This window comes from Macrobrachium nipponense, chromosome 11, assembly GCF_015104395.2.
Source record: "Macrobrachium nipponense isolate FS-2020 chromosome 11, ASM1510439v2, whole genome shotgun sequence".
Classification (NCBI taxonomy): domain Eukaryota; kingdom Metazoa; phylum Arthropoda; class Malacostraca; order Decapoda; family Palaemonidae; genus Macrobrachium; species Macrobrachium nipponense.
Genome location: NC_061087.1, coordinates 90,619,336 through 90,643,640, shown reverse-complemented (window position 1 = coordinate 90,643,640; position 24,305 = coordinate 90,619,336). Strand labels below are relative to the sequence as shown.

Genomic DNA, 24,305 nt, shown 5'->3' with positions numbered 1-24,305 from the left:
TACGAGGACTGGTTAACTTATCTTAATTTGATCTCAGCAAATAAGAGAATCGTCTGTTTTTACCTTATATTTTTAGTTCTTGGCGCAACCAATGTACCCTACGGCTGAAGATAAGATAGTGAATTATTAACTTAAATTATAACCTTCTAGAACGTTTTTGATTTGTAGAATTTGTAGACCTCTTCTCCGTTTTTTAAAGAACAACTCTGTTTATCAGCACATTACTATTTGCTAGGGCGAAGCTGCAAATACACGCTATTGTAAAAGATTATTTTTTTGACAGTTATAATTACTGCCATGCATTATTTCCATGGTAATACAGGTAGTGCCTTCAGCGAGGCTTTCTTTCTCTTTTTTTCCACAGGTAATAGGGGTGTATGTGTGGTAGTCATTGACAGACTAAGTCCTTTCGGATATCCAAATATTCCCCCTTTACTTTGAGTGGTGGCCACATAAATCTATATTCCCGAGCCTTGGTTTGTGGCATTAAATAACATAATTAACCTCTCAGATCTTGTATCTTGTAACGGAATGTTACATGTAGGGAGACTTTCGTTAGCTTTGTTATGTTAACTTTCAGTTTTAGCTTATCATAATTTATGATACTTTTTTCTATAATTTATTCTAAACTTCTCCCCAAAATATCAATTCAAATGGAAATTTCTGTTCATTTTTATGTAATTGAACCAAGAGACCAGTGTGTAAGTGTGTAAGTATTTCTCCAATACTCCCACAATTATGGAACTCACTTGAGCACTTTGCCAAAAAATCTTTATAAAACACCTTGACCATACGTGCACAAAACTATATCTTAGTTTTACCAGACCACAGAGCTAATTAACAGTCTCAGTATGGAGTGGATTTGTGAATTCTGGAAGTGATTAATTTACGTAGAAGAACAGAATTAGAGAATAGTTATTTACAGAGAAACTGGAACATGATAAGTGGCAAGACCTCTGCAAGGATGAGATAAAGAATGAACGATACTTAAGTTAATATCTTCAAAGGAATTTCTTGGCAAATTCTTTTATGAATATTAACCCGTTTTATTCCTTTTACTATACTTACTTTCATATTCTCTTTCCTCACTCTTATTCTCCACCCTCTCTTAACAATTGTTTCAACTTCTTTTTAGTGCTGAGTAGCCTCCTAGGTCCTTTTAGCGCTGAATAGCCTCTTAGGTCCTTTTAGTGCTGAATAGCCTCTTAGGTCCTTTTAGTGCTGAATAGCCTCCTAGGTCCCAGCGTGTAGCCTTAGGTTTAAATTTTATATTCCAGTTCCATTCCTATTTATTAATGTTAGATTTATATGTGGGTCCCAATGGGATAAAAAAAATACAGCTATTGAGACAAAAACTTTCTGGAAATCAGGGCTTTCTCTTTGGGTCATCACTTGAAAGGTGATTTGCCAGCAGTTGATGTCAAATTTCTGGATGGACCTGCCCACTGTTAGTGGATATATATATATAATTATATATATATATATATATAGATATATATATATATAATGATAATATATATTATTTATATTAGAGAGAGTTTCTCCTTGCAAATTTATCTTGATTTCCATGTTATTAAAGAAAATTAAGTACTATTTGACCCCGGAGTGACTCGAACACCCAGCCTTCTGATCTGGAGTCAGACGCGCTACCATTGCGCCACGGAGCCGATATGTGACTGAGTGAGAATTTAATAGAAATATTCCGTACAACTTGCAATATAAGTAGACTACTTGAATATATAATGTATCTATATGTTCATTTGAAAGGTGGGGTGAGAAATACGTAGATTTTATTCCCTATCTTTTTCATCAAACCTCTGCATTAGTCGTCATATTGAGTAAGAACATACTAGACTGGACCTGAGATAGTCATAGTATTGTAAAACGAGTTCTATATTTGCTACATGGCAGTATTTACGAGGACTGGTTAACTTATCTTAATTTGATCTCAGCATTAGATGCAAATAAGAGAATCATCTGTTTTTATATTTTTATATTTTTAGTTCTTGGTGCAACCATTGTACCGTACGGCTGAAGATAAGATAGTGAATTATTACCCTAAATTATAAGCTTCTAGAACGTTTTTGTCTTGTAGACTTTGTAGACCTCTTCTCCGTTCTTTAAAGAACAACTCTGTTCACGCTATTGTAAAAGATTATACAGGTAGTGCCTTCAGCGAGGCTTTCTTTCTCTTTTTTTCACAGGTAATAGGGGTGTATGTGTGGTAGTCATTGACAGACTAAGTCCTTTCGGATATCCAAATATTCCCCCTTTACTTTGAGTGGTGGCCACATAAATCTATATTCCCGAGCCTTGGTTTGTGGCATTAAATAACATATTAACCTCTCAGATCTTGTATCTTGTAACGAAATATTACATGAAGGGAGACTTTCGTTAGCTTTGTTATGTTGATTTTCAGTTTTAGCTTATAATAATTGTTTCTCTAATACTTTTTTCTATAATTTATTCTAAACTTCTCCCCAAAATATCAATTCAGATGAAAATTTCTGTTAATTTTTATGCAATTGATCCAAGAGTCCAGTGTGTAAGTATTTCTTGAAGTTAAAAAAAAGAAGCTGTTCTTGCTGCTTTTAAAAAGCAATAACTGCTCCAAGATCTAAGGAATAAGGATGAAAAATAGATGGTTCTCTTATTTTTATGTAATGCTGAGATGAAATGAACATACTCTTAAGAAAACTTGTTTTACTATGAAAATCCTAGGCCCAGAAAACAGACAAGACCGAGGAATCAGATAAGAACAAGGTCCACAAATTGTAAACCTCACTTCAAAGATAACATTTCAGCATAATATATAATAAGTAAGCCACTTATAATCTAAGTGCACAGAAGATTTCAATTACATTTTTATCAATTATATCGGCTCCGTGGCGCAATGGTAGCGCGTCTGACTCCAGATCAGAAGGCTGGGTGTTCGAGTCACTCCGGGGTCATAAATCGTGTAGTTTTCGAAACTGAGATGCAACTGAAGAGAAATAAATTGCAGAACGGCACTACGCATATTCGTATAAATGAACGGATGCAATCGGACACAAACAGAACATCAATCGCTGATAAATTCACTCCCCGAAGATGAAACCCTGCTTTCCTAAACATTTCTCTTCGCATTCTTTTCCCTTTTCCAACATACTACCAACTCGTCATTCACTACATTCTCTCCACATCACCACTCCGCCTCGAAAGGAAAATAAAAATCGATCGTTTCCCCTATATTAAAGTTTTTCCTAATTTCTCCGCACCCCTGCAGTTCTTACCCTTCCACAATTCTTGCTATTGATGTATTAGAAATTGGCAACAAGATATTTTGCAAATCAGAAACCGATGTAATCAAGAACCAAAATGGTAGAAGGCACTGGTGCAAAGTATATTTCATTACCTAGGTTTTGACTACTGAAATGATACACGGACGGGATGCCGAATGCATTTTTGTCGAAGGACAAGAAGCAGAAGCCAGGAAGCCGAACGGACAGAATGCCGAACACACATAATGGCGAACAGACACAATGCCGAACAGACATTAAGTCGAACGGACAAAATGCCGAATATTGCTAAGATTACGTAAGATAAATATAAGCAAAAATAATAATAGTTAAGAATTTTTTCTTCAATGAAGTTTGACTTTTCACTAATTCGATAATTACTATTTAACTGCTTGTTTAATTAACAATTACCTAGTTTACTAATACTGCTTTGTAGTTATATATTTTTTTCTATATTCAAATTTGACTATGGAATTTATTTTTTGCGAGTTCAACCATGGAATTCACTAAGACAGGACGTGGTGGCCGAAAATTGCTTCATCATGGATATTCATGCGTTGTCGATAAAACTGTTGAAGAAACTACTTACTGGAGATGTGAGCGACGAAAAGTGTGCAATGGTAGAATTAGAACGATCAGTGATACCGACCATGACAAGTCATCATTCACATCCGACCGGATTAGATTACTCCCGACGGTGCTCATAATACCATTTTAAAAGCTTTGGATAAAATGAAGACTACAGCAGAACAAACAGAAGAGGTAACAAGCCTTGTAATAAATAATGTCTTGGAAGAACTGCCGCTCAGCATTGCTGGTTCTATACCTAAAAGAGAAACACTTGCAAGAATGGTAAGGCGAGCAAGAAAGAATGAAGAAAGTGAAGACTTGGACATAACAACCCGTGGCGAGAATTTTCGTCTTTATGAAGCCACCTCTGTTACAATTTTATCGACAGAAAATAACTTGGAATTATTATCTAAAAAACAAGCATGGTTTGCCGATGGCACATTTGACTCCGCTCCTTTAACCAAACAGCTTTATACCATACATGCCATTGTTTTAAAAAGTAAAACCTTGCCATTGGTGTATTGTATTGCCAGTAACAAAGAAGAAAAAACATATGACGAAAGTTTTGGATTTTTAAAAAGCAGAGGTGTTCAGGAGCCTGATTCAATAACTGTTGATTTCGAAAGAGCAACAATAAATAGCATTAAAAAGAACTTTCCTAATACATCTATATCAGGTGGTTTCTTTCATTTCGGCCAATGTTTATGGCGAAATATCCAGTCTTGTGGTCTACAGCAGTGGTATGTTGAACCCAGTAATGCTATTTTCATCAAGCAGTTACAAGCACTTGCTTTCGTCCCACCTGCAGATGTACATGATTTATTTGACGAATTGGTGAATTCCTTAGATGCTGAAACTGATGAATTACTAAGTGATTTTTTGGTTTACTTCGAAAGTACGTGGATAGGGATAATCCAGCGTGGTCGAAGGAGGAAACCATTGTTTGATGTTGATTTGTGGTCTGTTCACACTAGAGTTAATGATAATTTACCGAGAACAAACAATTCCCTTGAAGGCTAGCATCAGGCTTTTAAAAAGAGAATTAATGTAACCCATCCAACACTCACCAAATTACTAAAGGTTATCAGAAATGAACAAAGCATGTAATGAAATTCTAATTGAGCAGGCTTCTGCAGGGATTGATATATCACGACCTCACAAGAAATACGATGCCATTAACGATAGAATAAAATCCATATTTTGTTCTTATGATAAGGACGAAGGATTAGCGTTTCTACGATCTCTGGCTCACAATTTTTAAATATTTTACTTTTAAAACCATTGTTGAAATAAGATAATTATCAAGCATTTTACTTTTATTTTGCTCCTTTTGTATTTTATATGTGTTCTGAAATTTTCAAAACAAACAAAGAAAAGGCCTTCTTATCGATTTTCTAACGACTGAAGAAAAAAAAACTATTATTGTTTTTTTTCTTATAGTCAAATTTGAATAAAGAAAAAAAATATATAACTACAAAGCAGTATTAATTGTTATTTAAACAAGCAGTTAAATAGTAATTATCGAATTAGTGAAAAGTTATCTATATCTCTCAGCAAATGTTATCATCCTATTATTATTTTTGCTTATATTTATCTTTCGTAATCTTAGCAATATTCGGCATTTTGTCCGTTCGACTTAATGTCTGTTCGGCATTGTCTGTTCGGCTTTCTGTCTGTTCGGCTTCCTGGCTTCTGCTTCTTGTCCTTCGACAAAAATGCATTCGGCATCCCGTCCGTGCACGACTGAAATAACCCAGCTAACCCAACAAGTGTTATTCATAACCAATAATATGTTATGTATCAAACATAGAATAATTAACTGAACATATTGGACATTTAAGTAACCTGAAACATCTTGAGAACACTTATAGTTCAAAAGGAGATCACAGTATCTTCAGATACTTTGCCGAATAAGAATAATGGCAACTTTTCCTTGAAAGAACATGAGACACGTATTTGTATACTTCATATAGACTAAGAATTTTGTTTTCCACTAGACGTGTAGACTTATTCAAAAAATCATATGTTTATCAGTACATTACTAACAGCTAGGCGAAGGTGTGAAAATACGCTTTTTTTGTGAGAGAGTACTTCTTTTCCATTTTAATTTCAGTCATGCATTATTTCCCTGATAATACAGGTAGTGCTATCAACGAGACTTTCACTTTCTTTAGTAGTAAGGAGGGTGTATATGCCACAAGTATGTGGCATTAAGTGACCACTAAGTTCTTTTCGGTACCCCCTTAGCTTCCTGACTGAGAGTGGTGACCATTAATCTATATTCTCCAAACTGTGCCCTAAGTAATATTGAATTAGCCTCCCATATTAGGTACAATTTAACGGAAGGTTACAAGAATAGAGTTTCTTTATTTTTGTTATATTGCTTTTCAGTTTTAATGTATACTTATTTCTAATTCTTGCCTCTTTATTAGATTTTAATTTTTATCCCCAAAGTCTTAGGAGGTTGTGTAATGATGTATAATCAATTATTCCGATGGAAATTTTTGTTCACTCATTATATAATTGAGCGAAGAGGCCATTCTATAAACAGTTCATGAAGTGAAATAAAAAAAAAACTGTTCTTGCTGACTTAAAAAACCATTTCCCTCCTACAACAATGGTTATTATTACAGATATGTATGAAGACGCTCATTATGTTCTTGTCAAGAAAAGGTGCCATTGTCTTTATTCAACAAAGCATCTGGGAATACTGTGATATCATTTGAAAGTGTAATTGTTTTCATGATGTGTCAGGTCACTTAATGTCAGCTACGTTCAGGCAAATATTACATGTTTGATTTGGGTATGAATAAAAGGTGTTTATTTTATGAATGATACTTACTTCTTTTGCTGAATCATTTCAGGAGTAAAAGTTCAGGTTGTGGTATATACTTTTTATGAACACCTTCCAATTTATTTAAGCTGGATTTAGTTGGTTCTTGAGTTGCTAATTATTTTGTTACCCAGTAAATTATTAGGTGATCCCATCAGAATTTAAAGCATATCAAGAGCACGGAGTGTTGTAGGAGTAAGAATTGAGAAGGTACATAGAAATAGAAAAAAAACTTTGCCCTATGGAATATGAAAAACTTTGGCCTAGGAAAAAAAGATGGTATATATTTTCTTTTGAGGTGGCATGGTGAGGTGGAGAGAATGTAGATAAAGGGTTTATCCTAAGTTTAGAAAAGGATAAGAGAATCTCGAGAACAGTTTGAAAATTTGGGTTTTTTGTTTGATTCATTAGTTGGAGGATTAAAATCGCTGCAACATAGTTTTTTTATTGTGCGTCTTTACTTGGAAAACTAGGCATATCGTGACCTCTGAGTGACTCGAACACCCAGCCTTCTGATCTGGAGTCAGACGCGCTACCATTGCGCCACGAGGCCTATCAATTTCCTGTATTGTAAATTATATTCGGAAAATTTCTACGCCATACTATTGCCATCGTGAGTAGGCCATACTTATTTGTATTGTCTCATATTTTTAACAAATATTTTTACAGTCAGTAATAATTTTTATTTTCAATTGGGTGAGGAAGGAGGTTCTTCCAAGAATCTTTGTTTATCATAGGTTTTTTAATTATTTTATTTATGGTAATATCTCCCAGAAGTGAAACATGTAAATCCTAAGTGAGGTTTGCTATTAACCATATGAATAATGTCCTCAGTTCTTTGAGTACACCTTCTCAGAACTGTAGCCTTGTAATATCTTGGAATGATGCTTTTTTACTCAAGGCTAAAATCTTAATCTTTTCTTATTTTCTTTTGATTTAGGGACTTGGCTTTAAATCGTAATTATTCATTAATAGAACTTTTTTTAACTGTAACGATAATTCTCATCTCATTATTTTTTATTTCCTTTACTTGTTGGCAGCTCATGAAATACCATGCCATAATGATCATACCTATATATATATATATATATATATATATATATATATATATATATATATATATATATATATATATATATATATATATATATATGTGTGTGTGTGTCTGTATGTATGTATTATGTATGTAGTATGTATATATATATATATATATATATATATATCTTATATATATGTGTGTGTGTGTGTGTGTGTGTGTGTGTGTGTGTGTGTGTGTGTATTATTTTACGGGCAACCAGCTATATCGCTGCAGTCTCCTTTATTATTTTCTTTTTAATGAGAGAAATTGGCTTTTATTTTTTTGGCGCTGGACTAACTTGAGCACCCACCTTTCACCAAGAGCTTTCTAAAAGAGTAATGACTCATAGTGCAGAAAAAAATGATGGTATACATGTATTCTTTAAAATCCTCCTACTTGAAGTTTATTTTACCTTCCTATCACTTCTGTTAAACGTGGGTTTAGTTACAGGCAAAGCAACTGAAGCTTGAATTTACTGAAGGCTCTGCGAATGGCAGCTGTATTTATAATTATGATTTTTCTTGTGTCAGTAGAGGTGCTAAACATCTCGTGTCTTTCAGTTACGTTTTGCGTGGTTGATGAAATGATCGAAATTACTAATTGCTTTGATTTCGTCATTTCAGGTGCAGTTTTTCTCTAACTTTTAATGGCTAGCGGTGATATTAATTATTATTCACAGGTCTTCCACCTCCAGGTCTGGGCTCCCCTCATTTGCTTTTTAAATTTTCGTCGCTTATGTAGAGTTACTGGAGACATAATTATTCATAATTTAAATAAGTTCCTATTCTCTTTAATATGTAGTTTTTTCCCTTTGGTCATTTACGGTAAATACTTTGTGGAAGCTGTTGATTCAAGTAAAGTTATTATTATTATTATTATTATTATTATTATTATTATTATTATTATTACTTATTATTATTATTATTATTATTATGTTGGGAACTGTGTGGAAATAAAAGACGCCCAAGAAGGAAAGACATAGGTGCTAGGTTGTGGGACAAGAATATGGCGTGACTGTGATTAGAGAAATGTTGCTTGTTGGTTATTAGTGGGGTCTGTTATGTAGTTTCGTGAAAATTTCATATAGGTTCATAAGCAGGCAACCAGATGAAAATAAACTCATGCGCGCGAGTTTGTGCTGGCCAGAACGTTTCCAGTCGACTTATATAAGTATGGTGATTATAGAATTTACTGACAAAAGAAAACGAAACCCGAAGAAAACAATATCAAATACCACAGCGGGCACCACAATTATTGGCGGGAAACATGACGTTATGTCACGTATGTCTAGTGATATCAGGAATTGCAGTAGAAATGTTGCTGATTCAGTATATATGTGTAAAAATGGGGCGGGGGGGGGGGGGGGATGTTCATCCAATAGGTAATTTGAAAGGAAAATATTTTTGTTGCGTGTGCACGGTAGGGTAGTGACCTTTTTATTCGTGTATCACTGACGAAAAAAAAAATACTAACAATCTATTCAGTGAGTTATATTATGCAACATGCCTCTTAGAACATATAAAGAGTAAATATGTGTATTAAGTGCTTTTTTATACAGATAATGCCCAAGGTCTTTATTTTAGGCTGTATTTATGACCTTCCAGCATATAGGGATCTGATGAGGGCCGAAGACCTGGGTCATATCTACATATACTAGGAAGGGCATAAATACAGCCTAAGATAGATACCGAGGGTATTATAATGTTTTCTATACCTAGGCCTTATAATGAAAATAGTAATAACTATATAAGGGTGTCAGAGCAGGACAGTGTATAATATATTACAGCCCTGCTAATCAGAGCATGAAAAAATTAAAATGCTCCTAAACCAAACCTACTACACAAAAAGTAATTTGATATTGTCATTTAGAATGAAAACAGGATATACTTTTTGGGAGGTATTTTGATGAGGGTATTACTTGGCCGGTTTAGAATTCTGTTTAATGTGGTTTATAGTGTTCATATATCGTCAAAATATGAAACCTGTTTGCTGTTTGTAAAATGACTATACATTTGAAATAATAGAATTTGTTTTCTATTTGGTAATTTTTATAATATATATATATATATATACATATACAATTATAATATATAAATTGTATATATATAAATTATTATATATATATATATATATATATCATATATATATATATATATAAATTAATATATATAAATTATATGATATATATATAAATTAAAATATATATATATATATATAATATATATATAATATATATATAAATTACTTTTTACATCAATTTAAGTTCTTTATGATATTTACAGTTTCATCTTCTCAAAGTGAGTCCTAGTGTCCTAAAATACGGAATTATGTTCATTTTTCAGATTTATTCCTTAAATTATGTTCACTTGATAGTATTATATATAGTAAACTATTTGTTTATATTCATAGTATAGATTAATATGAAAACCAAGATCAACTTGTATTTCCGTCAGTTATACACTTCTATTTTTATGTATCTAAGATGTGATAATAATAAAAGATCTTAATATACATGCCCTGTATCAGAGTACTGTTTATCAAACACATCGTTTTATCTTTTAATTTACTATAGTATATTCACTGTGATTTTTATATTTAGGTTATTTACATGCGGAAATGAGTTAGGTGTAAAAGCTAGTTAGTAGCTTTCGAGGTATTCATTTTTCGGCGCTAATTACAAGAAAATATTTTATGCACAGATTGCATAGTATGCTCATTGGAAAGCTGTTGATCTCAGCTTTCACACAAGCACAATATATACTCTAAGATAAACACATTTTTTGTAATTAGTCACGAAAGCATTGAACTCCGATTCTGCACTAGCTACTCAAATAATAGCAATGCTGGATATTTGAAAGAGCCCATAATTACCCAAAGATGTTGCCAGAAAAAATGGAAACATAATTCATTTCAACAGTTTAGATATTAAATGACAAAAAAATATAAATTGCGAAAAATTTATATGAAATTTTTAAAATACCCATTTTTGCTGCAAAACATACTCCACTACGTGGTAAAGAGAAGCTGTAGAGGGTATTAAAGCATTGAAAGGTGTTTTAGAAGCAGATAATTCAATGTGAGTATAGCAAGCTGGAATACCCGATGTAGAAATTAATGTCGTTATAAATGTTAAGAAGAATGAACGTATGTGACTCGTATGCGTATTTGGGTGTCAATGTAATGGATGATGGTTCAATGAAAGAAGTGAGGTATAGGATAGTTAGTTAAAGGAATTTACTGAGTGTAGACCAAAGATTTATTTATGAGCTAAATTTGGCATGATGAAGGATGTTGAGCTAAGTCTCCTTTATGAATATGAAGTGTAGATTCTTGAAAGTAAGAGGTAAAGGAAACTAATGCCTATGTTGTGATGTACTGTGTGCAAATCATATGCGAAGTATGGATGCAAAGATGTAGTAAAAAGGAAAGCTTGACATTTGACGAAAATATTGATCAAAGTGCTATAGGATAGTTTGGCCGCACAAAGAGAATGGTGAAAATTTTGGATAACTCAGAGGTTTTCGGAGTGAGGTGAGTAACACTGAGAGTGTTGGCAGATGGAGTGAAAAAGATACAGGAACACAGAACGGATTGGAAAGAGATAAACGGTGTTTTATATGTAGGCAGGTCAGAATACTGTTGATGGCTGGAAGGTTTGTGGAAATGTGATGCAAAGAGGAATGTTGTTAACTCGAGACTGAGTGATGCATATGGCAGTGACCGGATGTCTGGTTGTTTTCTGCGCCCACCTTTATTTTGGGAAGATCGCTTATAGATGAAGATATGGAGTTTATTTGTGCGTGTGTACTTCTAGGCTTTCAAGGTTATGTTTTTTTTCAGTAATTTAGCTCTAATTTCGAAAATATGGGATGTCTCCCTGACCCAGTGACTCGAACACCCAGCCTTCTGATCTGGAGTCAGACGCGCTACCATTGCGCCACGAGGCCAGTAATTAAGTCTTAAATTATAAAACTTGCAACATCATCTTGATAAAATTTCCCGCCGCAATAATTGAAAACAACGCTGAGAAGCATGCGTAACATTTCTGAAAATAAATTTTTCCATCGCTTACGTATTTGCGATGGGTATACATTTAGCAATTTAAAGGTGAACTTTTCTTGATGTAAACAACTTTGCATGAAAATCTTCTTTATCATGGATTGCAGATCACAAGATTCCTTCATCCGTCTACATTTGAGATGGTTGCTAACGTAATCTGGTCCACTATTTACTATTTCACCTTGTTCAATTCAAGTGCAACATGTACTATGCCGCCTTTCAGGGGTAGCAGCCAACAACTAGCAACTATTATTTTCAAATTGTGAGTTTGTTGTAGGCATTGAATCCAGATACCATTTTTGATTGGCCTCTTAACGCGTCATGATATTTTTTAGCTTGGATTGGTAGTTGCATTCGTCACACACGAACTGATTGATTTGATTTTATAGAATTTAAGCAGTCATGCCAAGAACTGGGGCACTTTCCTGCCACTGGGCATTTTTAAATTAAGTAAGCTAAGACAGTGAAAGAGAAAGTTGAAGTTGTTACGCAGCAAGAGAAACAGATTTAGAAAAGAAAGGAGATGATATACCTGGGGGTCGCGGCCTGATATTCTGATAGCTATTTGTAATATAGCTGTTTTCAGGTTAGACCTGAACTTGTTTCTAACACCTATTTCTGATTTTGAGTCAGAGTTGGCTGAGTTTGTTGCTCCTTGAAACAGGCCATTCTGACTTGAAGTTTGCCCCTCCCCCCTTAAACTTTATTAATTCCACTTGTGGAATCAGTGCCGAGGATATGATTTCTTTTTTTACTTTATTCATACCTGGGGAACCTTAAAGCCCAATAATAAGATGCGTCATTTATTACAAATACATACACATACGTACGTATATATGTGTATGAATATACGTAATTATGTGACTTTCAACATTTGAAAATTCTTCAGTAGTATTAACGCCTCCATTCACACTTACTAATATATGAAGTAGACTCTTGGAAATACACTACGCATAAGCTCCAGTTAATCAATATTTCATTAATACAAGGGTTTAAAATGTAATTTCCGCAAGTACAAAATTGTCAGAGGCTGGAGTCTCTCAACCATCAAGATAGGTAAACAGGCATAAATGGACAATGTGAAAATAAATTATTATAATTGGATTTAGGAAATTAAATGCTTAAAGAACAGAAATGTTAATCTATTTCAGATAATGGCATAGATTGTTTTACGTTTGAAAAATTGAATTATTTAATCTTCCTTTATCATTCTCACAAGTAACGATGACTGTTTGCGAAATGGTATTAGTGTTCCTTCTATGAACAACCGAAGCAGGATTAAGAAGTCGAGTTGAAAATGTGCTGGAGTGGAGGGTATCCCGTAAAGCCCTGTTAATAATATCCGGAAAAGGGAATGGATATGATATCTGGAAAAGGGAATGGATATGTTCGTTCAATTTCCCCATAGAGGTAGTTGTAAGACATAGCTCCATTATTACAGTTTATATATAGCAGTTATTGGTGTTATATATTCGGTTTTAATCTTCTTCATAATTGCCCCCTTGTTCGTAGCTCTCGTATGTGGGTAGTTTATTGCGTATGTCTTGCTAAGGCTAACTTTATGGTCGTTTTGCCTTTTCCGTTAAGGTGTTTTTGCTCAGAAATGATAATGCACCTTCCATTTATCATAAATTTTGAGTATTACAATAGAATAGGAAATCCACAAGAGTAATGTTGTTCAGATATATTAAAGGTTTTACAAAAAGTTTGATATTGTTAACGGAAGTTGCAGGAGGTTCTTGTAATCTTTGTACAGATCCTTTGATCTGTTCGGAGAACAAGATTATTGGATATTATTATACAGTAATGAGTCCTGATAAGTATAACAATGAAATGGCGTTGTGGCTCGATATTAGCGCTTCCGTGGCATAGTAGTGACGCAATAGTCTTATGTTAATAAGTTTTTTGGCCTCCTGTCTCAATGGTAGCGCGTCTGACTGTAGATCAGAAGGTTGGGTATTCAAGAGCTCCTGAATCCAATAAAATCTCGTTTATTTTTATGAACTCCTTCGCATTAGTGTTCTTGAATATGAAGTCCTTTCCGCAATTCTGTCAAAGTGACCCCCATACTGGGAGTAGTGCTGTCAGTGCACCTCACGCGGTGCGCTGTAGACATTATTTAAGGTTCTTTGCGGAATTTCTTCAGCCCCTAGCTGCTACCCTTTCCATTTCTATTACTACACCTTCCTTCATAATAACTTCCTTCTATCTTACTTTCCACCCTTTCCTAACAATTGTTTGGACATTGTTTTCAGCACTGAATGACTTCTTAGGTAAAGCGCTTGGTCTATGGCATAAATTTTATCTTTTCTAATTCCAGTTCTGTGCGACTGACGGTTATTAAATTTACGGTAAAGTACCCAGTCGCATAATCCTAGAGATTTCTCGGTCACCATTTACCTAATTCCAGCATACTTTCCTTTTGACTAACGTATCTTTGAGACTAGCCTACTCATTCGTTGAATATTACCATATCACCTTAGAGCACTGATACATACCGTTGACTATGCTCCAGTCGTTGATCCATCTTTATTATAAGCAACCCGACTTTAATTACAAACACATAAATTTTACATACTCATTCTATTGGTATCTTAAGCCTCGTCGTGGCTTGTTACCGATCCCACTATGCTACTTGGGTAGGTAGCAAGTCTGTGGTAATTAATTTTTGGAATGAGATTACCAGCTCCATGTCCAGAAATCGAAATCCTTTGAGAGAGAGAGAGAGAGAGAGAGAGAGAGAGAGACAGACAGACAGAGAGACAGAGAGAAGATTGGGGGTCGGGTCCGTAAGTCCTTTTCAAGGAACCAAAGTCAAGACATTTTACTTCTTAACTGGTGATAGAGAGAGAGAGAGAGAGAGAGAGAGAGAGAGAGAGAGAGAGAGAGAGAGACCCTTAAGTTCTTTTCATGGAACTAAAGATTAAGATATATTATTTACTAACTAGCGAGAGAGGGAAAGATGTTAACCTAATTTTTATCACATAACATCCAGAAATTTAAATATACTCAAATATATTAACGATATAGTATATGTTTATCCTAAAACCAAATGTTAGAGAAGAGTCAGAAATTCTCCAGTCCGTCAATTGGGGACGCGGACTTTAAAAAAAAAAAAAAAAACTAGATTCCAAACTTTCCTTTACTTTATGACGTGATTTTACCTTCATAGTCTCATAATCTTGGACCTGTCAAACGATCGCGGATTTCCGCTCGCCAAATTACTTTCATCTATTAAGGTTCTCCCGAATGCTGTGTTTTTCCCGTTCCTCTTGCGTATCCCTTCTCGGTTTTACTGCCAGAGAATATTTTAGTTTTCTTTATCTTCACCTCTCAGAAAGACAGTTATAGTTCGAACATTCATTTTGTTTATACCATGCGAAATCTTCGAAAGAATTGATGGTCATTTCTTATATGTATTTGTGCATTTATGTTCACTTATAGTTAAGTTTATATGTTTGTAAATGGTTTTCATTAGCTTTGTTATACTTTTTTGTGACAGCAAGACAGGAAATGTTAGCTGATATTATCATTGTGACCTGATGCTCATTATATTAATGTAATTATTGTAGTTATATGTGTGCATGTGACCTGTTTTTCTGAATAATAACGTTGATATTGGAATTATATATATATATATATATATATATATATATATATAGTATATATATATATATATCTATATATATATATATATATATATATATGTTGTTGGAGAGTGCATGATGATTGGTGATTATTGTTGTTTATAATTCTTGTGTTTTTGAGTCGTTACCTTTATGTTCACACCTTCCAGAAGTAATGTCGGTTAAAATCACTTTCAACTTTCATTTTCTTTTCACAGGTAAGTCGGTAAACTTCAGCTTCTCTGTTTTGGAGGTAAGAAATAATTATATTTTTCTTTTTAAAAGTATTTTTGTGTGTAAATTGTGGCAAATTTTTCTGAACGTAAATATATTGTGATTGTTCGTTTGTGGGAATATATTTGGGACTATTTTTGGTGGGGTGCAGCTTTTGGCGGTAGCGCAAGTTCGTGCGTCGTTAGAATTTTCATTTCGTTTAGAAAATGATTTCGAAGAATGTTATTTATTAATATGATTTAACCTGACGGTTTTAATAATGTATTCTCCTAATTAAATATTGTAGGTTTTTAAAACTAGTCCTTTTCACTATATTATGGCGTCTTTATTAAACCAAACGTGGAGTAACTTGACAATTTAGAATTTTGCCGACTACCCTTTAGCAAGATATCTCCTAATTGCCATTAACTACAGTTGTTCGAGAACTCATTAAGTTCCCTGTTTAATTTGAAAGGCAAATGAGGTCTTGCGTTCTCTATTAATATTTATTTTTCCTGTTTCAAGTATTGAGGGGAAATTCGCAGGGGTTGAATTTTCCACAGGATTAAAGTTGAATGCCAATTCAGTCCATAATGCTTCATTTGATTGACGGGTGGACAGGGAGCACTGTTTGGCCACATTTCTTTGTTAAGACGTTATCCTTGTCCACGTTCCGTGTTTACCGAACGTGAGGAAGGCGATTACCTTCAGCCACTGGATCTCTGCGGCCTTTGCTATCTCCCATCGTCTTTCATTTCATTTTTTCGTTCTTGCTTTTAACTCTCAGATTCGGTCGTTTCCCCTGTTCTCTGCAGCTTAACTTATATTCAGATTAGATATATATAAATATATATATTATATATATATATATATATATATATTATATATAGTCTAATACATATATATATATAAATGTGTTGCAGTTCTTTCGTCGCCTTTTCCAGAGCCCAAATATATTTTGACTGTCCTTTACTATACCTGACGTATACGTTATCGCCGCTTGTCAGCGCAGCAGGCGTTATGAAGCATGACAGATACCACACGATATTGGCCCCGTGGCGCAATGGTAGCGCGTCTGACTCCAGATCAGAAGGCTGGGTGTTCGAGTCACTCCGGGGTCAGGAAGAGAAACAATTTTCTGTCAGGTTATGTAAGATTCGTTCGATGATGTCTTGACGTCTTCGATAATGGATGAATGAGCTTATTTGACAGTTGCTGCTCGACTGACGATATGAATGATGGTAGGAAGTCCATGTGATAAACAAAATTTTTTACCTTTGTACAGTCAAGGGAGCATTAAGCGTCACATATCATCCCATGTGAATTGCTGAAACTAGACAGATAGCACCTTCTGTAGTCATCTAAAATATCAGAAATTGTGTATATGCACTTACATACACGCACGCATATATAACTTGGTCACTTGCACAATTGTAATGACCTGGCATACAAAGAATGACAGGACCTCATTTGTACAAAAGTTACAAGCTTTCAAGGACCAATGTGCCTCCATCGTCCAGTAGTCGTTTATTTGCTATATATATATATATATAATATATATATACTATATATATATATATATATATATGTTATACTATATACACGTGTGTGAGTGTGTTTGTGTGTTGTGAGTGAACTTCCAGGACCAGATCCTTTCACAAAATGTTCAGCAAATTACACCCAAATATTACATATGAGATTTCTTAGCCTGCTACCCTTGGATTAATGCTTATGGTTAGCCTTATTGAGAGGACGTTGAATAAATTCATCTTTTAGGCATGAGAGAAATTCATTTATCCCTTCATGTTGGAAATTTCGAAGCTCAAAAAAGATCGTTGGTCCAAGTTCATTTATTTCTATTTTTTTCTGTCAATGAATCTGTAAGTTTGGTGTCTTTTATCATAGGCGATAGTTTGGGTTTACTGTATCACACAAACTGGGGTGTAATTCTTCACTCTTTCATTTCAATACTCAGAATTACAAGCGCTAGTTTTTTTTTCAGTACTTTATTTACTTTGACTCTTGTTTTGAAAGGTGTTCCTTTGATGCTGTCCAATGTAGTATGTTCCAGTTTACATCAAAGTAAAGAGTGGAAATTGTAGCTGACACTGTACGGATTACCAAGAATGTACCTAGTAGATGTTTTGTAATCTGTGAGTGCTAGTGATATGTATCATCAATACTTACCTGATAAATTTTACGTGTAAAATGTATTCGTCCGGCCCATGGTTGCCGTTCAGTGTTATCTCACCGTAAATACTATTTGTCACTAGACATAAGATTTGGGTGAAGTGCATTCTTATATTTTAAGATTTCGAGACCCCTGTTATTCTTGTTTATAAAATTTTGTAGAGTTCGTTAGGTGTTTTGATATTGCAGGGGTAAGTAGAGGACTGTAGTTCCAGCTTAACTTTGCGGTCCTTGTTGTGAAGGGACCATTATTTGTTTGTAGATGTCAAAATAGTGTCTATAGTTTTCAACGAATTCCTGTGGAACATTTAGTCAGTAGTTTTATCTGCAGTGACAATATCAGTAGTTTTATCTGCATTGATAAAGTATATTGTAGAATTTTATTGTTTATATGTTCCTTAATTGAGAATTGCTCTGGAGAAGATAAGATGTACTGGTCATAAATTTTTCGCTATGTAAATACAAAAGTTTTGTCAAGTGCACATACTTGCTCAATGGGTTACATCCAGAGTACTCTTAACTAGTTTTAACAGGATTCCCAATATCTAATCACAGTACTCATTCCAAGGTTATTTTGACATCAATGGCGCTGACCTTGAACAAGTAGAATTGAGCAGTGAAAATGATCATTCATTGACCCCGGAGTGACTCGAACACCCAGCCTTCTGATCTGGAGTCAGACGCGCTACCATTGCGCCACGGAGCCGATATCGACATTCGACAATTTTGTCAACATAAATCATGCTCTTCATGCTGTTATCATAGTTTTAAAAAGTACAGTTTCTGAATTTACACATTCTGGTATTTATAATGTCTGCGTTAATTATTTTAGTTTGAGTTGCAAGCGGGATGATGTAGGGACAGTCTTATTAATTGGTGATTAAGGATGGGGAAGAAGTCGCTGTTTTTGTTAAGAATAGTCTCTCTTCGTTCATTACTATTATTATTCATAATAATAAAGCTGTAAGAGTTAGTATCCACGTAAGATATTAAATTAACAAATAAATTTGGGGTAATTGTGCCCGAAAACTGCCTGGGCGTCGTTATGCCTTAAACCTATACAGAACTACAACCCTATTATCAGCATGTTTTGATTAACTTGACCATACAATACGGTTCATGAGAATTCTTTCATTGTACCTGCGGTATCACGAAAGAAAGGAAGTTTTTTTTTCTATTTCTGCAATAAATGCATGAATGGATAAATGTATGTGGTGAGGCAGTTGTACTTAGATGATGAAATAGGCACCGGACTAGGTATCATAATTACAGATGGGAGGAGCTGGACGGGAGAGCAGTAATTTATAGTGATTTTATTTTTATGACTAATACAGAAAAAATGCTGAAATGGGTAATTTTAATTTCTTTATTGAGTATATATAGGTATTGCCGGTAAAGTTTTTGCAAAGGATTCTTTGTAGGGTTACATTCTGGAACAAGTAACATTCAACTACTATATTAAGTAGATCCCTTTTCATTGCTGAAGATCTGATTACATTTTATTAGTTCTTTCAATAACGATCCCCCCCGTTTTTTTTATATTTCATACTTAGTTTTTGGTATTTTTCATAAACAAATAATTTATAATTTATTAATGATATTAGAAAAAGTCATTTAAATGTTTAATATTTATAAAATTCATGAATTAAGACCTTGGTGTTATGATGCTAAGATTTTTTTATTTTTTTATTTAATGTTGATATTACGTTTCATAGCCTTTTTAGTAGATAGAATTTACTTCAGGGATGTGTAAATGATTCTTAAGTCAGTTATTCAGTCAAATTTTAGGTTGCGTTTTGTGTAATTCTCGTAAGACAGCATTATCTGCGAATTAACTGAAGTTAGAAGAAGGCCAGTAATTTATGATATGATTTTCATTGAACAACTGATGTTCAGTAATAAAAGGGGAATTCTATATTCGACCGTTTTCTCTGGAAAGTTAAGTTGGGAGTTTCATATACTGAAATTTTATATTTGCAAGCTATCCTTAATTCTAATGTCATATTGGTTTATCAATAAGACATCAAATGAAATACAGAATATGAATTTCAAAACTTTGTAGCACTCTCGTTGTGTAAGGTGGCCTAATATTGTCACTTGCCAACCCCAGCGTTCTTAACCGCACCCCTCACCCCCACCTCTCCTCCCCAAATCCGTTGGCGATGGTCCACCTCACGAAATGTTTGTTCCTCCTCCCCCTCCATCTCTCCCTACCTCGACCCTATGCCCCTGTCCGGTAACCACCCCTTCCCCCCAATCCCGTGGCCAAGGTCGCAAGCCACGTGGGTTGGAGGTGGCCAAGGTTGGACTCGGGTAAATAAGTGAAGGTCGCGCAAACACCTGTTTGTCCCGTAGCAACATTTACTAGTACTTAAGATGATGTATTACTCTTGCGCGAAGCTTTTTGCACTTGTTTGTGGTTGCACTTTCTCTGCTTCTGCTTTGAAGTGCCAGGTGCTCTTGTGTTATGGTTTCTCATACTAAATGCTCAACTGTTGTTTATGTATGTTTGTTTTGTTTACTGAGTTTTGGTTTACCTTGAGATTTTCATTTTGGCTGTCTTTCAATTCTTTTGACTTTTTGTGAATATACATACTTTATATATATATATATATCTATATATATATATATATATATATATATATATATGGATATGGGAAGCGTTGCTATCAACCAACATACAATAAGGAGCTGAAGGAGACGTCATGTACCAGTAATTGTCCATTTATTAAACGAGCTGACGTTTCGAGGACACAGCCTCATTTTCAAAGCTGAAAAATGTAATATAATATATAAAAGACTTAAGAATTAAGAAATTTACAATTTATATTTACACTTTAAACAAAAAATTAAAAAATTAAAAAAAAAAAAAAAAAAAAACCTAAAATGCAACAGACAGAATGAAAGAAATAGACCGCTACCTTTCAGGACGGGAACCAAGGACCTAATGACATAAAAAAACAGAGACAGGGGTTCACACTCAAGACAGGTACAGTGTTGTGGAGGTAGTTTGATTGTTTAAAGGAGGAACAATAGCTTCTTAATATACGATTCGGCTATTGCTAATTGATAGTAGGTGGCTCTGGAGAGAATTTTAAAATGTTTATATTCAACTATCTTTTTTACATTTTTTTTTTTTTTTTTTTTTTTTTTTTTTTTTTTTTGGCATGATCGCGTATATTAGAAAATTCAGGATTAGTTAATTTATTACCTGTTCTGTAACTAACTCCCCGATGACAATCAATTCTAACTTTTAGTAGGCGACGAGAAGCCCCCACATATTTCCCCACCTTACAATTTTGGGCAAGTATAAATAAACGACATTGGAAGTCATCAAGGAGCTTAGTCTGTCTTTATGTTTAAAAAGCGAAGCAATGGTTAACGGGTTCTTTGGTATAATTCTACTGTTAACTGCCGAAGGTGTCGGTGAATGAGGTCATTTAACTGAACTAAAAGGACTTATCATGAATAAAAGGAATACTGAAGTAAAATGCCAACTTGGGTACAGTAGGAATATTAAAAACAGGAACAAACTTACGACTGTCCCCTCTCTTTTCTGCCGTTATTTTACAAACGATACGTAAGTGACACTTCTTACTTTTTAGAACTAAAGAGCAAGCTGATCAGTTTCTTGAATACGCCAATGTAGCCCATCCCAACATTAAGTTCACGATCGATTACGAAGAAAACAATAAACTTGCATTTTTGGATATACTTGTTTCCCGTACGAGCCGGGCTTCTGTACTTCTATTTTTAGAAAACAAACCATTTACTGGCTTAGGTACAAATTTTTTATAGCAGTTGTCATTTTAAGTTTCAAACTAAACTCCTTAAGTACTCTCTTCCACAGGGCCTAATACTTTATCCTCCACTTGGTCTGGTTTCCACCAAGAAATCTCATTTCTCCAAAATTATTTTTTAGAAAATTGCTACCCATCCAAGCTTTTTTTTTAAACAATTGTATAATTTTCTTAATCGTAAGTTTGTTCCTGTTTTTAATATTCCTACTGTACCCAAGTTGGCATTTTACTTCAGTATTCCTTTTATTCATGATAAGTCCTTTTATGTTCAGTTAAATGACCTCATTCACCGACAGAACCTTCCAAAGGCAGTTAACAGTAGAATTATACCAAAGAACCCGTTAACCATTGCTTCGCTTTTTAAACATAAAGACAGACTAAGCTCCTTGATGACTTCCAATGTCGTTTATTTATATACTTGCCCCAAATGTAAGGTGGGGAAATATGTGGGGGCTTCTCGTCGCCTACTAAAAGTTAGAATTGATTGTCATCGGGGAGTTAGTTACAGAACAGGCAATAAATTAACTAATCCTGAATTTTCTAATATACGCGATCATGCCAAAAAATGTAAAAAAGATATTGAATATAAACATTTTAAAATTCTCTCCAGAGCCACCTCACCTCATCAATTAGCAATAGCCGAATCGTTATATATTAAGAAGCTTGTTCCTCCTTTAAACAATCAAACTACCTCCACAACACTGTACCTGTCTTGAGTGTCCCCTGTCTCTGTTTTTTATGTCATTAGGTCCTTGGTTCCCGTCCTGAAAGGTAGCGGTCTATTTCTTTCATTCTGTCTGTTGCATTTTAGGTTTTTTTTTTTTTTTTTTTTTTTAATTTTTTAATTTTTTGTTTAAAGTGTAAATATTTTTTAAATTGTAAATTTCTTAATTCTTAAGTCTTTTATATATTATAATTACATTTTTCAGCTTTGAAAATGAGGCTGTGTCCTCGAAACGTCAGCTCGTTAATAAAATGGACAATTACTGGTACATGACGTCTCCTTCAGCTCCTTATTGTATGTTGGTTGATAGCAACGCTTCCCATATCCATTTGTACTGTGGTTATTGGTCTCCGTCTCCATTCTTTTGATCCTTTATGTGACGTTCTTAGATACTTCATCATGGCCCTTCTTCAGTGCTTATTTTCCCTGCTGTTCCTGCTCAGGATAGGAATTTCTCGCCCACAAACAATTTCCATGATCTAGTTCGCCAACGATACTCTTCTGAGGTGTTGACTTCCTGCCGGTCATTGGAGAAGACTACAAAACGCCTGAGGAAGGCAGAGCTCGACCTCGATTTTTTGCTCTACTGTAAGATGAACCCACATTGTACCCAACTTTGTTAAATTCAAATTGTATAAGTCCTCTTTGTATAACACACCTTTTTTATATTGATGCCACTAACAGACTTTTAAGTATGGAAATAAATTTTAAAGCCAAATTGATTAGCAAGTTGTCTCTTCAGTATTCTACTATAAATGCTAATGTTTTAAATAATCTTTCCATTTTAGATCGTATCATTTTTAAATATTTATTCAATAAGAGCATCTCTCATTTTGTCTCGACAGTTCAAGACGTACATCAGAGAAAATTGTTTAACTTAGGTATTACCATTCCTAAATTTCATAACAATAGCAATAACGTAATTTTTAACTTTTCCGACCATCAACTCACAAAGAGAGAAGAATTTTTATTATCTTTCGGACTTGAGTTCTGCCTTCCATGTTTTAAACCATCCTATTGTCAATTCTTTGGGGCGTTGGAATCTGCCTTCTCCAGGTTAACTTCTTTGCAATTGCCACTAAATACCGAAGAGTTTCGTTCACAATTACTACTTTGGCCCATAAAACCTTTAACAATCTAACACTTGTTGGACTCCTTTTTCAAAAAGCAAGACTTGGATATTCTCAGAAATCTTAGTAAACTAGATAATATCATTATTTCAAAACCAGACAAGGGTAGAGGTGTTGGGTTCTTAACCGCGATGATTATGTTAATAAAAGTGTTGAGTATTTTTGAATGACACGTCAAAATTTAAAAGGATTGGTGTACCGATTTTGCCACTATTTTTCGATTAGAAGATCGTATCAATAGGTTTTCTAAAAAAGTTTATTTGACAATAAGATAATTGACAACGACACTTACCAGAATTTTGATGAGTACTGGTGGGTTCTTATGGAACAATGTATGGTTTATTTTCCCAAAGTGCATAAGGACGGTGTCCCTATTAGACCAATTCTTGCTTCCTACGAAACCCCTAATTATAAGATGTGCTAAGTTTTTGGTGCCCTTATTGAGTGAATTTTCCATGAATAATTATTCAGTCAAAACTTCCGACAATTTAGGGACAACGTTCTTATGCAAGATTCTGATTTATTTATGGTAAGCTTGGATGTGGAGTCTCTTTTTACCAATGTCCCTGTGGAAGAGACAATACAAATAATCTTAGACAAAATTTTTACCCAACGAGAAATTTTATTTCACGGTTTTAATTATGATAATTTTAAGAAAATGTTGCAACTGGCAGTGCAGGACACTGCCTTTATTTTTAATAATTTAATACAGCTTACACTCAGGTTGAAGGTATGGCCATGGGCAGTCCTCTTGGCCCAGTTTTTTCTAACATCTTTATGTGCCATCTAGAGGAACAGTTGCTG

General features: G+C 34.3%; 5 non-coding genes across 5 annotated transcripts; 2 read left to right on the top strand and 3 right to left on the bottom strand.

Moving 5' to 3' along the window:
* Positions 1-1,595: 1,595 nt before the first annotated feature.
* Positions 1,596-1,667, bottom strand: Trnaw-cca (transfer RNA tryptophan (anticodon CCA)). The gene has a single exon. It is a non-coding gene; the product is annotated as a tRNA-Trp (tRNA).
* A 1,212-nt stretch (positions 1,668-2,879) lies between these two features.
* Positions 2,880-2,951, top strand: Trnaw-cca (transfer RNA tryptophan (anticodon CCA)). The gene has a single exon. It is a non-coding gene; the product is annotated as a tRNA-Trp (tRNA).
* A 4,211-nt stretch (positions 2,952-7,162) lies between these two features.
* Trnaw-cca (transfer RNA tryptophan (anticodon CCA)) lies at positions 7,163-7,234 on the bottom strand. Its single transcript has one exon. It is a non-coding gene; the product is annotated as a tRNA-Trp (tRNA).
* Positions 7,235-16,706: 9,472 nt separating this feature from the next.
* Positions 16,707-16,778, top strand: Trnaw-cca (transfer RNA tryptophan (anticodon CCA)). The gene has a single exon. It is a non-coding gene; the product is annotated as a tRNA-Trp (tRNA).
* A 1,703-nt stretch (positions 16,779-18,481) lies between these two features.
* On the bottom strand, positions 18,482-18,553 carry Trnaw-cca (transfer RNA tryptophan (anticodon CCA)). The gene has a single exon. It is a non-coding gene; the product is annotated as a tRNA-Trp (tRNA).
* Between the last annotated feature and the right edge of the window lie 5,752 nt (positions 18,554-24,305).